At 46.7% G+C, this 15,200-nt stretch overlaps 1 long non-coding RNA gene across 1 annotated transcript in view; it reads right to left on the bottom strand.

Annotated features, from left to right (window-relative positions):
• The window catches only part of LOC141164972 (uncharacterized), a 123,353-nt gene extending 114,378 nt beyond the window's left edge, over positions 1-8,975 (bottom strand). The window contains exon 1 of the long non-coding RNA XR_012251007.1: positions 8,903-8,975. This is a non-coding gene — a long non-coding RNA (uncharacterized lncRNA). The remainder of the gene's footprint in view (positions 1-8,902) is intronic.
• Between the last annotated feature and the right edge of the window lie 6,225 nt (positions 8,976-15,200).

Raw genomic sequence — 15,200 nt, 5'->3', positions numbered from 1 at the left:
TGGCTATTGTGCTTAGACGGGGTTGATAAGGGTGTCCCCGGCAAACTGCCGGTCTGTGAGGAAGATGCAGGCGGACATGTTAGGTTGCCTTGATCCAAAGGTGGTGCTATCGATGTCGGACAGCGCTCAAGACCAGCTGGTGTTACCACCTCCAAAGAAAATGATGACCTGCCAATCACGCTGGCTGTTGCGGGTAAAGAGGTGGCAGGTCTGCGCCCCAAAACAGGTGTGACTGCTGTCCCCCCAGTCACAGAGGATGAAGAGGCCGCGGATGCACAAGATATGGCAGACGGTGGTTGGCCCGGCCGGCTAGGCCGCATTGTAGCACACTGAGCTTCCCACTGCAACTTATGCTTCATGTCCATGTGCCGGTTCATGCATGAAGTACTCAAACTATGTATTTTTTGGCCTCTACTTAGCTTTTGCTGACAAATGTTTCAGATAACATGAGTTGGGTCATCTTTATCGATCTGAAAAAATGCCCAGGCTATGCAAGGCTTAGCACCCATGCGACCTGAAGAGCCACCACGACTTGTGGTGAGAGGCAGAGTTGTGTTTGAGGATGCAGTTGTTGACGTGCTTCCAGTACTACGTCTCTGTCCAGCAAGGCGCAACCTGACCTCGTCGTCACTAGCATCTTCCTCCACCTCCTCTGCTGACCTCATCTCTTGGCTGACTGTGGGTTGACAGTAAGTGGGATCTCCGACCTCATCATCATCACCCTGTGCGTTATCACACCCGTCGTCCTCAGAGCCAACCTGTTCCTGCCCTGACAAAAAACTAAAGTTGTCGCTCCAATCAGGTATTTGAGTCTTATCATCGTCTTCCTCATTGTCTCCACCAACAGGAGTTACAGTTTGGGAATGAGGGTCTATATTATGGTCAGAACCTTCTGCGTCTGGTCCTGGATCCGACTCATAAAGATTCTGGGCATCAGTGCAGATCATTTCCTCGTCTGGATTCACAGAAGCGCTGGAGTCGACCTCTGATTCCCAGGCTATAGTATGAGTAAACAGCTCTGCAGACTCAACCATCTGTTCTACCTCATACTCAGACGGGCAGCTGGAGATTTGGGAGCTGTGAGGAAGCAAGTGCGATTTGGGTGACACCTTTGAGGACTGGAGTATTTGTGATGTTGAGGTTGATGTGGAGGAGAGCCCACTTAAAGGAGCACTTGATATCCGTTGAAGCACCTGCTGTTTTTGTGCCTCATCTGGAATTTGTAGCGATTGGCGTGGCCATAAGAAAGGGATCTTATCACATTGTCCGCTAAAAGAAGTAGACATTTTAGTTTGGCTGGAAGATGGTCTTTCTTCTGCACCTACCCCACGGACACAACCTTTTTTCCCCTTCCCAACACGCCTATTCCCCTTTCCACCAGCAGCAGGCCTTTTTCCACTCATTTTGGTGGTTAACTAATTCACAACTCTGGAGTTGTTTGCACAAAAAAACAATGGATGGTAACCGAGCAGAGCTGAGTGGCCAAACTGTGGTATTAGGCCAAAACTATTGGCTGGGTTAGATGCAGAAAAAAATTATTTTTAATTTGCAACCTGATGGAGGTCAGTATAGATGGACTAATAGACCAAGTCCCACACACCGCTAGAAGCCCAAATATTTTTTCAGAGCTAGATGCAGAAAATTTTTTTATTCAATTTGCAACCTGATGGAGGTCAGTATAGATGGACTAATAGACCAAGTCCCACACACTGCTAGAAGCCCAAATATTTTTTCAGAGCTAGATGCAGAAAAAAATTATTTTTAATTTGCATCCTGATGGAGGTCAGTATAGATGGACTAATAGACCAAGTCCCACACACCGCTAGAAGCCCAAATATTTTTTCAGAGCTAGATGCAGAAAAAAATTATATTCAATTTGCAACCTGCTGGAGGTCAGTATAGAAGGACTAATAGAACAAGTCCCACACACTGCTAGAAGCCCAAATATTTTTTCAGAGCTAAATGAAGAAAAAAATTATTTTTAATTTGCAACCTGATGGAGGTCAGTATAGATGGACTAATAGACCAAGTCCCACACACTGCTAGAAGCCCAAATATTTTTTCAGAGCTAGATGCAGAAAAAAATTATTTTTAATTTGCAACCTGATGGAGGTCAGTATAGATGGACTAATAGAACAAGTCCCACACGCTGCTAGAAGCCCAAATATTTTTTCAGAGATAAATGAAGAAAAAAATTATTTTTAATTTGCAACCTGATGGAGGTCAGTATAGATGGACTAATAGACCAAGTCCCACACACTGCTAGAAGCCCAAATATTTTTTCAGAGCTAGATGCAGAAAAAAATTATTTTTAATTTGCAACCTGATGGAGGTCAGTATAGATGGACTAATAGACCAAGTCCCACACACCGCTAGAAGCCCAAATATTTTTTCAGAGCTAGATGCAGAAAATTTTTTTATTCAATTTGCAACCTGATGGAGGTCAGTATAGATGGACTAATAGACCCAGCCCCACACACTGCTAGAAGCCCAAATATTTTTTCAGAGCTAGATGCAGAAAAAAAATATTTTTAATTTGCAACCTGATGGAGGTCAGTATAGATGGACTAATAGACCAAGTCCCACACACTGCTAGAAGCCCAAATATTTTTTCAGAGCTAGATGCAGAAAAAAATTATTTTTAATTTGCAACCTGATGGAGGTCAGTATAGATGGACTAATAGAACAAGTCCCACACGCTGCTAGAAGCCCAAATATTTTTTCAGAGATAAATGAAGAAAAAAATTATTTTTAATTTGCAACCTGATGGAGGTCAGTATAGATGGACTAATAGACCAAGTCCCACACACTGCTAGATGCCCAAATATTTTTTCAGAGCTAGATGCAGAAAAAAATTATTTTTAATTTGCAACCTGATGGAGGTCAGTATAGATGGACTAATAGACCAAGTCCCACACACCGCTAGAAGCCCAAATATTTTTTCAGAGCTAGATGCAGAAAAAAATTATATTCAATTTGCAACCTGCTGGAGGTCAGTATAGAAGGACTAATAGAACAAGTCCCACACACTGCTAGAAGCCCAAATATTTTTTCAGAGCTAAATGAAGAAAAAAATTATTTTTAATTTGCAACCTGATGGAGGTCAGTATAGATGGACTAATAGACCAAGTACCACACACTGCTAGAAGCCCAAATATTTTTTCAGAGCTAGATGCAGAAAAAAATTATATTCAGTTTGCAACCTGATGGAGGTCAGTATAGATGGACTAATAGAATGATGCTATGCCCAAAAGATTTTACTTCACTAGGTGCAGTAAAAAAATTGGTATTCTATACACAGGTGGTATATCTTGCAACACAGATAGGCTACTCCACTGACTAACACACTCTGCAATAGGCCAAAAAGGATTAGCTTTGCTAGATTCAGCCAAATGCTGTGAAAAAAACTTGCACAGCACTGGCACAGACCTGCCTGGCAAAAACTGATAGGAACTGATGTAACCTAGTCCTGAAAAGGACTCCAATTACAATTAGTCTTTACTCCCACAATCTATCTATTTAAGAGCACAGACCTGCTTGATAAAAGTCGTAGGAAATGCTGTAACCTAGTCCTTAAAAGGACTGCAATCACAACTATTCCCTACTCCCAAGCTATCTGTATATTTGTGCGAAAATTGGCTTGAAATTAACAAGGTATAGCGCACACAGCAACAGCGGTGCCGTCTAACACGCAGCTGCAGCAGTGAGAAAATGGTGGCGACGGGGAAAATGGCTTGGTCTTATAGGGCAAGGACATGTGACATACACTGCCAATCACACATGCCCTTGCTTGTGTGAAAAAAAGCACTTCGCTCCGTGTGTGCGCTGCTGATAGGCTGACAGATTGCACCTCCCCACTGCAAATGCGGGAAAGAGAAAAAAAAATGGAGATTTTCATTGTTCCTGCAGAGATCCATCCCCTGCCCCTCCCCCCGCCCCGCTGTACACTCAAACTGCGTATTAACATTAATTTTCATCATTACTGAGAAAAAATCCAGTTATGATTTTGGTGCACGAACAGTTATCGAACATAACCTCGAACAGCCGAATTTTTCTCAAATTGTTCATGTTCGCCGACCGGCTCGAACACCGCCCAAAACAGCTCGAATTTGAGATTGGCGAACAGTTCGAGTAGAACAACGCTCATCTCTATATGGCACAACTGACCATGTCCCTGGCTGGAGTGGGGAGGTGGAGAGAACCCAGTGATGTAGGAGCAGAAGGGGACGGTTTCTGGAGCATAGGAAGGAGCTCATTGGTTGCAGGTCACCTGAGCTCATACACAGTGAAGCAGATAAAAAGGTGGGGGCCATCTTAGGGGGGAGTTCAGTGTGCTGTGAGAAGAGAAGGCAGGGAGCAGAGCTGCTTCATGGGCTCTGCTCCCTGGGCAGCCCTAGCACAGAGGCCAGAGCCTGAAGTGAGAAGAGGAGAAGGAGAAGGAAGGAAGAAAGGTGGAGAGAAAGAGGAGTAGAAAGGCTCCAGAAACAAGAAGGCAGAAGGGACCCTAAGAACCCACGAGATAACGGGTGAAGGATCGGGCAGAATAAGGGTACCCGATTCCCAAGTTGGTGGAGGTAAATCAACCCTCAGCCAAAGAGCGGAGGTCGTAATCATCTATTGGTGCGACCCCCTGCTACACCCAGTAGAAAGGCACCACATAGGGTCAGGGAAACCGGCGACAGGTTTCACCAAGAGAAGGCCCGAGGCAGATGGACTGAAGTGTGGTCACTGGTGGGGCATGAGAGGCCAGAGAAAGGACAGAAGGGGGTCCTGTGCCATACTCCTGAATTGCCTGGAGGTTGACCGAGCTCCTTACCTGGTGGACGCAGCACGGCTTGGTCAGTCATTCCCTGCAGAAGTGACTCGGATAACAACTGTGAGTAAAAGACCCTGGACTGCATCACTGACTCTGTGTTTCTTACCGCGCCAGCACTAACGGTACTGGGACGCCCGGCACCACAACCCCCACCATCTACGCTCACTGCCCTGAGGCTACACTCCTCCCGTGGGGAGTTATACTATTCTCTGCTGCACCCACAACACCAGCCTCAGCGGTCTGCCCTGCAGCGGCGGTTCACTCTGACCGCAATCCACGGGTGGCGTAGTCGGACATTTAAAACCCAACATATAAAAGACTGCCACTGGTCTGACCACCCTGAGCCACGGGACCGGGTCGCCACTACTACTCCCAGTGTTGCCCTCAAGTCCAGTCCCGAGTGCCCCACGGCCCAGGGGGCAAGTCAGCTTTGGCGTAGTCGGCAGGATTGTGACCAACCCGCCACAAACGGGTATTGCGTGCCTGAAAAAGACTGTATACGTACCTTAAAAGAGGTTTCCCGCCATCCGGAGCCGTTTCCCGCCATCTTCAGCCGTTTTCTCGCCATCGGACACCATCTTCGGGACGCCGCGTGGGAAGAAGAGGGGTGTGGACGTCAAAAACACGCGAAGTCCGAGGCCCCGCCCCATGCGCTGACGCCGCACAAGGTCCTGGAAGGAGCCCAGCGAGCGCTGACGTCAGCAGCGCGCGACGCCAGGTCCTCAACGCAGACCATCGTCAGCGAAGCCGCGGCCTACAGAAGAGGATCGCCGGAAGGTAGGCCACAGTTAACCAGGGGGGAGGAAGACATCAGGAATGGAGAGCAAGATGGCGGACCGGCAGCAGACTAAGCTGCCCAGCATCGGCAGTGCCCCAGCCGTCGCGAGTCCCGAACAGCGCCAGGAGAAGAGGCGTGACGCAGGAGCGGTCGCGGGAGCAGGTAAGAGGAGTCTCCCTGTCCAGGACGCTGCCAGCGTCAGCCTGCTCCCAGGCCCCCTGGTGGAGCCGCCGATTCCGGGCGTCATCAACAGCGGCCCTCTCCAGGCCCCGCCGCAAGGCCTACTGCACCGCGGCGCAGGGGGCGGGTATGCCCTCGACATCCACCGGGTGGACGCAGAGAGTCACACTGCTGAGGACTCGGATGGGTCTGAAGACCACCACCATGAAGAACAAGGCACATATGGAGGGTATCACTACCAGTGAACAGTAGCATACCATTGTGTATAGTTACCCGACAGGGTACATGGGACTGTTTCAAATTTGAGTGTGGTCCGCGTTGGGACTGGTATGGGACCGTTACCTGCTAAAGTTATCCCCTTCCCCAAGTTACCTGGCTGAGGACTGAGAACAGCCATCCCCTTCCCTACCTGGCCGAGGACTGGGAGCGGCCGTCCCTGTAAATAGTTGCGCTTCTAAAAGCGCCCCCTACTGGTTTTATAAAATAAAAAAAAAAACTGCAACGTCTACCTCTGGACAAAGTGTCCACATGTTTGAAAGTTTACTGAAGTTTTGCACTTATTGAAAAAATGGACACCTGGTCGAAAGTTGCACAGTGGCCAGTGAAGAAGAGAATCTACTAAAAAAATGTTTTACCTGAAAAAGTTTGATATACTGAATAGTTTTATATGCTGCTAGAAAATGTTATATGACAAAAGAGTTCCAGTAATATTAAAAGTGCAGTATAATATCTAGTAAAGAGAAAGTGTTTCCCATAAAGGGAATTGAATAGTGTCGATCGTTTTCTAAATGTAAAAAGTTATTGAAAAAGTATTGCATGTTCTTGAATTGTCTTTTGCTTTGTTCCAGCCCGAGGATGTGCTGTGGTTTACCAGGTGGGAATGTAGCGCCCCGAGGGTTCGGTTGCTACAGGGGTATTGCACCTCAACCAGAGGTGTGATATTCCACTCCCAGGTAAGGATGGAGTATGGACCAGGGCTCAGTTAGCTGCATACACCACACACACCCCATTTCTGGGGGACAGCTCTACAGTGCTCCCATGTATATATATGCAGGCACAACTGATCATGTCCCTGGCTGGAGTGGGGAGGGGGAAGAGAACCCAGTGATGTAGGAGCAGAATGGGACGGTTTCTGGAGCATAGGAAGGAGCTCATTGGTTGCAGGTCACCTGAGCTCAGACACAGTGAAGCAGATAAAAAGGTGGGGGCCATCTTAGGGGGGAGTTTAGTGTGCTGTGAGAAGAGAAGGCAGGGAGCAGAGCTGCTGCATGGGCTCTGCTCCCTGGGCAGGCCTAGCACAGAGGCCGGAGCCTGAAGGGAGAAGAGGAGAAGGGGAAGGAAGAAAGAAAGGTGGAGAGAAAGAGGAGTAGAAAGGCTCCAGAAACAAGAAGGCAGAAGGGGCCCTAAGAACCCACGAGATAACGGGTGAAGGGTCGGGCAGAATAAGGGTACCGGATTCCCAAGTTGCTGGAGGTAAATCATCCCTCAGCCAAAGAGCGGAGTTCGTGATCATCTATTGGTGCGACCCCCTGCTACACCCACTAGAAAGGCACCACATAGGGTCACGGAAACCAGCGACAGGTTTCACCAAGAGAAGGCCCGAGGCAGCTGGACAGAAGTGTGGTCACTGGTGGGGCACGAGAGGCCAGAGAAAGGACAGAAGGGGGTCCTGTGCCATACTCCTGAATTGCCTTGGGGTTGACCGAGCTCCTCACCTGATGGACGCAGCACGGCTTGGGCAGTCATTCCCTGCAGAAGTGACTCGGATAACAACTGTGAGTAAAAGACCCTGGACTGCATTACTGACTCTGTGTTTCTTACCGCGCCAGCACTAACGGTACTGGGACGCCCGGCACCACAACCCCCACCATCTACGCTCACTGCCCTGAGGCTACACTCCTCCCATGGGGAGTTATACTATTCTCTGCTGCACCCACAACACCAGCCTCAGCGGTCTGCCCTGCCGCGGCGGTTCACTCTGACCGCAATCCACGGGTGGCGTAGTTGAACATTTAAAACCCAACATATAAAAGACTGCCACTGGTCTGACCACACTGAGCCACGGGACCGGGTCGCCACTACTACTCCCAGCGTTGCCCTCAAGTCCGGTCCTGAGTGCCCCACGGCCCAGGGGGCGAGTCATTCATATGTCTTATAGAGTTCCAAAAACATTTTTTCTTCTAATGAATTAGAACCCTATCAGGCTCCCCTTACCGGGCTAACAGGTGACTACCTATCATCACTTTATTATAACAATTCTGAATACGATTAAAGTGATCACTGCAAATCTTTATCCTCTAATTATAGGACCCAAACACAGGTCATCCTATTGTGCTCCATTAGTAGCTTTCCTGAAGACGATATATCTGAGGTATACGTTGTATATTTTTCACTTAAACTCTCCTTATACACTGCTTTCTTTTTCTTTTGCTTTATAACACATATACATGTATGACAGCACTATAGTGTCTCTTCCTAACTGTTTACTCGTTGTATCATGAAATTATGTATTTATGATTATGTTATAAAATATGTCATTGTTTCTGTATAGATCCTCATCCCTGATGAAAATCATGTTATGATTGAAACGATAGTCTGATTTTTTTTTTTTGGATCAAATTAATAAAAGGATCTTCTTTCTGCATATTATCTCTTTGTCTTCCTAATTTGTGTGCCAGGATAGTATACTATATATTCAATGTCTTTTTCCTGAGCACCAGAATAATTATCGGTGGAGCACAGCCTTATCCTCTATTATTGAGGCTATTTACATAGCCAAAGTAAATTGGGAGGCAATAATTTACTACATATCTATTTCCAAGTGACTTTATATTTGCATAATTTCTTAAAGGGGTGTAATGATAGAATTTCTTTATTGTAAATTTTTATTTCCATCCACCCAAGTACTGGCTGCAAAGTCCCAATTTACTTTGGCTATGTAATTTACCAAATAGACAGTGTGTCTGAAACTCTTAACACATCAGGATGACAATCAGAGTGTCAGATATTTAAAGTAAAACACCCCTGTAGTTTGTGTGCTAAATAGGCATAATTAAAAAAAAAAAAGTATTCTTATTCCTATCGGGATTTGAAATCTGACACTGTAGTTTCAGAAACTGATGCCTTACCATTGCGCTATCCAGTCAAGATATTGAAGCTGGCAGCTTTTCTTGTCTTATGAGATCAACCATGAAAATACTCAGGGTGATTAAAAGTCAATGTGATTCTGATTCTGATGTTTGAAGAAAGTCACACATCAGACTCACACATCAAAATCAAACATCATTTGAATTTGGCTTGCTTGCTGTCTGTGCATAAATCCCAATGAGTCTCATATAACCAAATAGAACTCTCAGGTTTTTTTAACTGAGTTTATAGCTCAGTGGTTAGTAGTGTTGAGTCACCCCCGTAGCGTTCGAGTTTGGTTCGCTTCGTCGAACACCCGTATGTTCGCCAAAGCTGCGGTGGACCCTGACGACCAGCCCCCCTCTCCCAATACTGGTACCTGTCCGCTGGTGGGTCGAGCGAGCCCCCCTGCGGTGGAGGCTGGTCTAAGCTTTGTAATTTAAATTGTCTCTCTAATTTGAATGAGTACACTTTAAATCCTTTTACAAGGATCTATTGGAGGGCAAGTCTGATGCCAGCAGCTGCGGGAATTCCAGCTGCAGTAGCGTCCACTAAAGCTGCTGCAGTTAAAAAGCTTTTATAAGGATCGAGCTTGGCGGTCCACCGCAAGGCGTCCTACCGCCAGTCCCAGCCCCTGTGCCTTGGGGTGCCTCCCGATGCTCTTCACTGAGTGTCCCGGGGGCCCGAACCATTTCCTTTGAAAAAAATAAGTGTCCAAACTACAGGTGGTGTAGCTTGCTTAACAGCTGGGATAATCCGCTGACTAGCAGACACTGCTACTAGGCACAAAGTATTTCCTCGGCTAGATGCAGTTAAAAATTTGTAATTAGATACTCTCGTTGCATGCTGAGAAAGCATTCCATAGAGTATCATGGCACGCCATATATTATTCTCTTAAAAAGCTTGGGGTAGGGGTCTAGGGGACCCTTTTATAGCCAAAATCATGGCTCTGTATCGCAATACGTCACCTACGTTGAAGATAAATGGAACATTTTCATCACCTTTCATAATCACCAATGGGACAAGGCAGGGATGTCCTCTGTCCCCTCTCTTATACATCCTAGTGACGGAGCACCTGCTCTCATCAATTTGCCATAACCCCAATATTAGGTGGATTGAGGTGGGAGGCACCGAGTACAAGCGCTCTGCATTTGCTGATGATGTCCTAGTATATATCACTCAATCACATATATCCATCCCTGCTGTTATGGCTGAAATAGATCACTTTGTTACATGGTCAAATTTTAAAATCAATGCAGCGAAGTCTGAGGCCCTCGATGTCTCCCACCCCAAATCCATACAGGATTCCATCAAGTCCAACTTTCCCTTTGCCTGGCCCTCACAGGGTATCAAATACTTAGGAATTCGTATTCATAGAGACCTCTCCCGTCTATGTTATCTTAATTTTGGACCCTTTAATGAACAACTCCATACAGACCACGGTTGGCAAGTTAGAACTGTAAGATTCACTACGTGAACCACTGGTGTTTTGTGGAAAAGCACACGTACACTGTGTTCCAAACTGTAATGCAAAAAGTGTTTAGGAGTGATAAGGGAAGAATTTGTTTGTTTGTCAGTTAAACTTATTGATGGTGATGTGTGTCAGGGCTCTTTATATCACTGTAAGCAATTGCAGACAGCTGTGCTAATTAGTTTGGCAGGTGTGTCCAATGAAAGGCAAGACTACTTAAGAAGGCTGTCCAACATTATTAAGCAGCCTACATTTTCTGCCAAAATGGGAAAGAAAAAGGATGTGTCGGCTGCTGAGAAGCAACAAATTGTGGAGTGTTTAGGTCAAGGCATGACTACAATCAACATTGCCAAGATACTTCATCCTGATCATCGCACAATCAAGAAGTATGTAGCTGATTCACAGTACACACATGTGCGTGCTGATAAGGGAAAATTGAGGACTCTTTCCTACAGGCAATTACGTCAGGTTAAAAGAGCAGCGGCAAAAAAGCCTTGTCATAGCAGCAGACAAGTTTATGAAGCTGCTGGTGCCTCCAACGTCCCCCGAACAACAAGATGCAGGGTCCTTCAGAGGTTTGCAGCTGTGCGTAAGCCATCCTGTTGACTAGAGATGAGCGTTGTTCTACTCGAACTGTTCGCCAACCTCAAATTCGAGCTATTTTGGGCGGTGTTCGAGCCGTTCGGCGAACACGAACAATTTGAGAAAAATTCGGCTGTTCGAGGTTATGTTCGATAAATGTTCGTGCACCAAAATCATAACTGGATTTTTTCTCAGTAATGATGAAAATTAATGTTAATACGCAGTTTGAGTGTACAGCGGGGTGGGGGGAGGGGCAGGGGATGGATCTCTGCAGGAACAATGAAGATCTCCATTTTTTTTTCTCTTTCCCGCATTTGCAGTGGGGAGGTGCAATCTGTCAGCCTATCAGCAGCGCACACACGGAGCGAAGTGCTTTTTTTCACACAAGCAAAGGCATGTGTCATTGGCAGTGTATGTCACATGTCCTTGCCCTATAAGACCAAGCATTTTCCCCGTCGCCACCATTTTCTCACTGCTGCAGCTGCGTGTTAGACGGCACCGCTGTTGCTGTGTGCGCTATACCTTGTTAATTTCAAGCCAATTTTCGCACAAATCTACAGATAGCTTGGGAGTAGGGAATAGTTGTGATTGCAGTCCTTTTAAGGACTAGGTTACAGCATTTCCTACGACTTTTATCAGGCAGGTCTGTGCCAGTGCTGTGCAAGTTTTTTTCACAGCATTTGGCTGAATCTAGCAAAGCTACTAGTTTTTGGTCTTTTGCAGAGTGTGTTAGTCAGTGGAGTAGCCTATCTGTGTTGCAAGATATACCACCTGTGTATAGAATACCAATTTTTTTACTGCACCTAGTGAAGTAAAATCTTTTGGGCATAGCATCATTCTATTAGTCCATCTATACTGACCTCCATCAGGTTGCAAATTGAATATAATTTTTTTCTGCATCTAGCTCTGAAAAAATATTGGGCTTCTAGCTGTGTGTGGGACTTGTTCTATTAATCCATCTATACAGACCTCCATCAGGTTGCAAACTGAATATATTTTTTTCTGCATCTAGCTCTGAAAAAATATTGGGCTTCTAGCTGTGTGTGGGACTTGTTCTATTAATCCATCTATACAGACCTCCATCAGGTTGCAAACTGAATATATTTTTTTCTGCCTCTACCTCTGAAAAAATATTGGACTTCTAGCTGTGTGTGGAACTTGTTCTATTAATCCATCTATACAGACCTCCATCAGGTTGCAAACTGAATATATTTTTTTCTGCATCTACCTCTGAAAAAATATTGGGCTTCTAGCTGTGTGTGGGACTTGTTCTATTAATCCATCTATACAGACCTCCATCAGGTTGCAAACTGAATATATTTTTTTCTGCATCTACCTCTGAAAAAATATTGGGCTTCTAGCTGTGTGTGGGACTTGTTCTATTAATCCATCTATACAGACCTCCATCAGGTTGCAAACTGAATATATTTTTTTCTGCATCTACCTCTGAAAAAATATTGGGCTTCTAGCTGTGTGTGGGACTTGTTCTATTAATCCATCTATACAGACCTCCATCAGGTTGCAAACTGAATATATTTTTTTCTGCATCTAGCTCTGAAAAAATATTGGGCTTCTAGCTGTGTGTGGGACTTGTTCTATTAATCCATCTATACAGACCTCCATCAGGTTGCAAATTGAATATAATTTTTTTCTGCATCTAACCCAGCCAATAGTTTTGGCCTAATACCACAGTTTGGCCACTCAGCTCTGCTCGGTTCCCATCCATTGTTTTTTTGTGCAAACAACTCCAGAGTTGTGAATTAGTTAACCACCAAAATGAGTGGAAAAAGGCCTCTGCTGCTGGTGGAAAGGGGAACAGGCGTGTTGGGAAGGGGAAAAAAGGTTGTGTCCGTGGGGTAGGTGTTAAAGCAACAGTAACATCTGCAGAAGAAAGACCATCTTCCAGCCAAACTAAAATGTCTACTTCTTTTAGCGGACAATGTGATAAGATCCCTTTCTTACGGCCACGCCAATCGCTACAAATTCCAGATGAGGCACAAAAACAGCAGGTGCTTCAACGGATATCAAGTGCTCCTTTAAGTGGGCTCTCCTCCACATCAACTTCAACATCACAAATACTCCAGTCCTCAAAGGTGTCACCCCAATCGCACTTGCTTCCTCACAGCTCCCAAATCTCCAGCTGCCCGTCTGAGTATGAGGTAGAACAGATGGTTGAGTCTGCAGAGCTGTTTACTCATACTATAGCCTGGGAATCAGAGGTCGACTCCAGCGCTTCTGTGAATCCAGACGAGGAAATGATCTGCACTGATGCCCAGAATCTTTATGAGTCGGATCCAGGACCAGACGCAGAAGGTTCTGACCATAATGTAGACCCTCATTCCCAAACTGTAACTCCTGTTGGTGGAGACAATGAGGAAGACGATGATAAGACTCAAATACCTGATTGGAGCGACAACTTTAGTTTTTTGTCAGGGCAGGAACAGGTTGGCTCTGAGGACGACGGGTGTGATAACGCACAGGGTGATGATGATGAGGTTGGAAATTCCACTTACTGTCAACCCACAGTCAGCCAAGAGATGAGGTCAGCAGAGGAGGTGGAGGAAGATGCTAATGACGACGAGGTCAGGTTGCGCCTTCCTGGACAGAGACGTAGTACTGGAAGCACGTCAACAACTGCATCCTCAAACACAACTCTGCCTCTCACCACAAGTCGTGGTGGCTCTTCAGGTCGCATGGGTGCTAAGCCTTGCATAGCCTGGGCATTTTTTCAGATCGATAAAGATGACCCAACTCGTGTTATCTGTAACATTTGTCAGCAAAAGCTAAGTAGAGGCCAAAAAATACATAGTTTGAGTACTTCATGCATGAACCGGCACATGGACATGAAGCATAAGTTGCAGTGGGAAGCTCAGTGTGCTACAATGCGGCCTAGCCGGCCGGGCCAACCACCGTCTGCCATATCTTGTGCATCCGCGGCCTCTTCATCCTCTGTGACTGGGGGGACAGCAGTCACACCTGTTTTGGGGCGCAGACCTGCCACCTCTTAACCCGCAACAGCCAGCGTGATTGGCAGGTCATCATTTTCTTTGAAGGTGGTAACACCAGCTGGTGTTGAGCGCTGTCCGACATCGATAGCACCACCTTTGGATCAAGGCAACCTAACATGTCCGCCTGCATCTTCCTCACAGACCGGCAGTTTGCCGGGGACACCCTTATCAACCCCGTCTAAGCACAATAGCCAGCCCTCGGTCCCTCAGATGTGGACAAGTAAAAGACCATTTCCTCCTAGCCATGAGAAAGCTAAGAGGTTGAATTTCACCATCTGCAAGCTCATGGCTACAGAAATGCTGCCTTTCCGCCTGGTGGACACAGAGGATTTTCGAGACCTTATGTCCGTCGCAGTGCCCCAGTACCAGATGCCCAGTCGGCACTACTTCTCAAAGAAAGGTGTGCCTGCGCTCCACCAGCATGTCGCACACAACATCACCGCTTCTTTGAGAAACTCTGTGTGTGACAGGGTGCATTTCACCACAGACACTTGGACGAGTAGGCATGGAGAGGGGCGTTACATGTCGCTGACTGGGCACTGGGTAACTATGGTGACAGCAGGACAAGGGGCTGCTGTCCAAGTCTTGCCGTCCCCACGAGTTGTGCGTCAATCCTCTTTATGTCAAAGTTCCTCCACTGCTTCTGCCTCCTCAACCTCCTCTCGGTCTTCCACCTGCACCCAAAGCCTGTCTGGTCATGCCACAAGCTTTCTAACTGCGCAGAAGGGATCCTGCACACCTCCTTACTATGCTGGCAGTAGGGCTCAACGTCATCAGGCGGTTTTTACATTGAAATGTCTGGGAAATGTGAGTCACACAGCTGAGGAGTTGTGGTCAGCTCTGGAGAACCAATTTCATGAATGGTTGTCTCCACTGGACCTGAAACCAGGGAAGGCCGTGTGCGACAATGCTGCAAACCTGGGTGCGGCCCTTCGCCGGGGCAATGTCACACACGTGCCTTGTATGGCTCACGTGTTGAACCTGGTTGTCCAGCAATTTTTAGCCCACTATCCCAGACTAGATGGCCTTCTGCAGAGGGCACGGTCGCTGTGTGCTCACTTCCGCCATTCGCATCCCGCAGCTCAGCGACTTACATCTCTACAGAAGTCGTTGGGCCTGCCACTTCACCGGCTAAAATGCGATGTGCCTACCCGGTAGAATTCAACTCTGCACATGTTGCAGCGACTGTGGCAGCACCGACAAGACCTGGTGCAATACGTTCTGACGTATAGCCTGGGC

Source organism: Phyllobates terribilis, unplaced genomic scaffold, assembly GCF_046119375.1.
Source record: "Phyllobates terribilis strain yellow unplaced genomic scaffold, ASM4611937v1 Scaffold_11__3_contigs__length_659146591, whole genome shotgun sequence".
Classification (NCBI taxonomy): Eukaryota; Metazoa; Chordata; class Amphibia; order Anura; family Dendrobatidae; genus Phyllobates; species Phyllobates terribilis.
The sequence above is the reverse complement of the archived record's forward strand: the minus strand, read 5'-3'. Positions and strand labels throughout refer to the sequence as shown.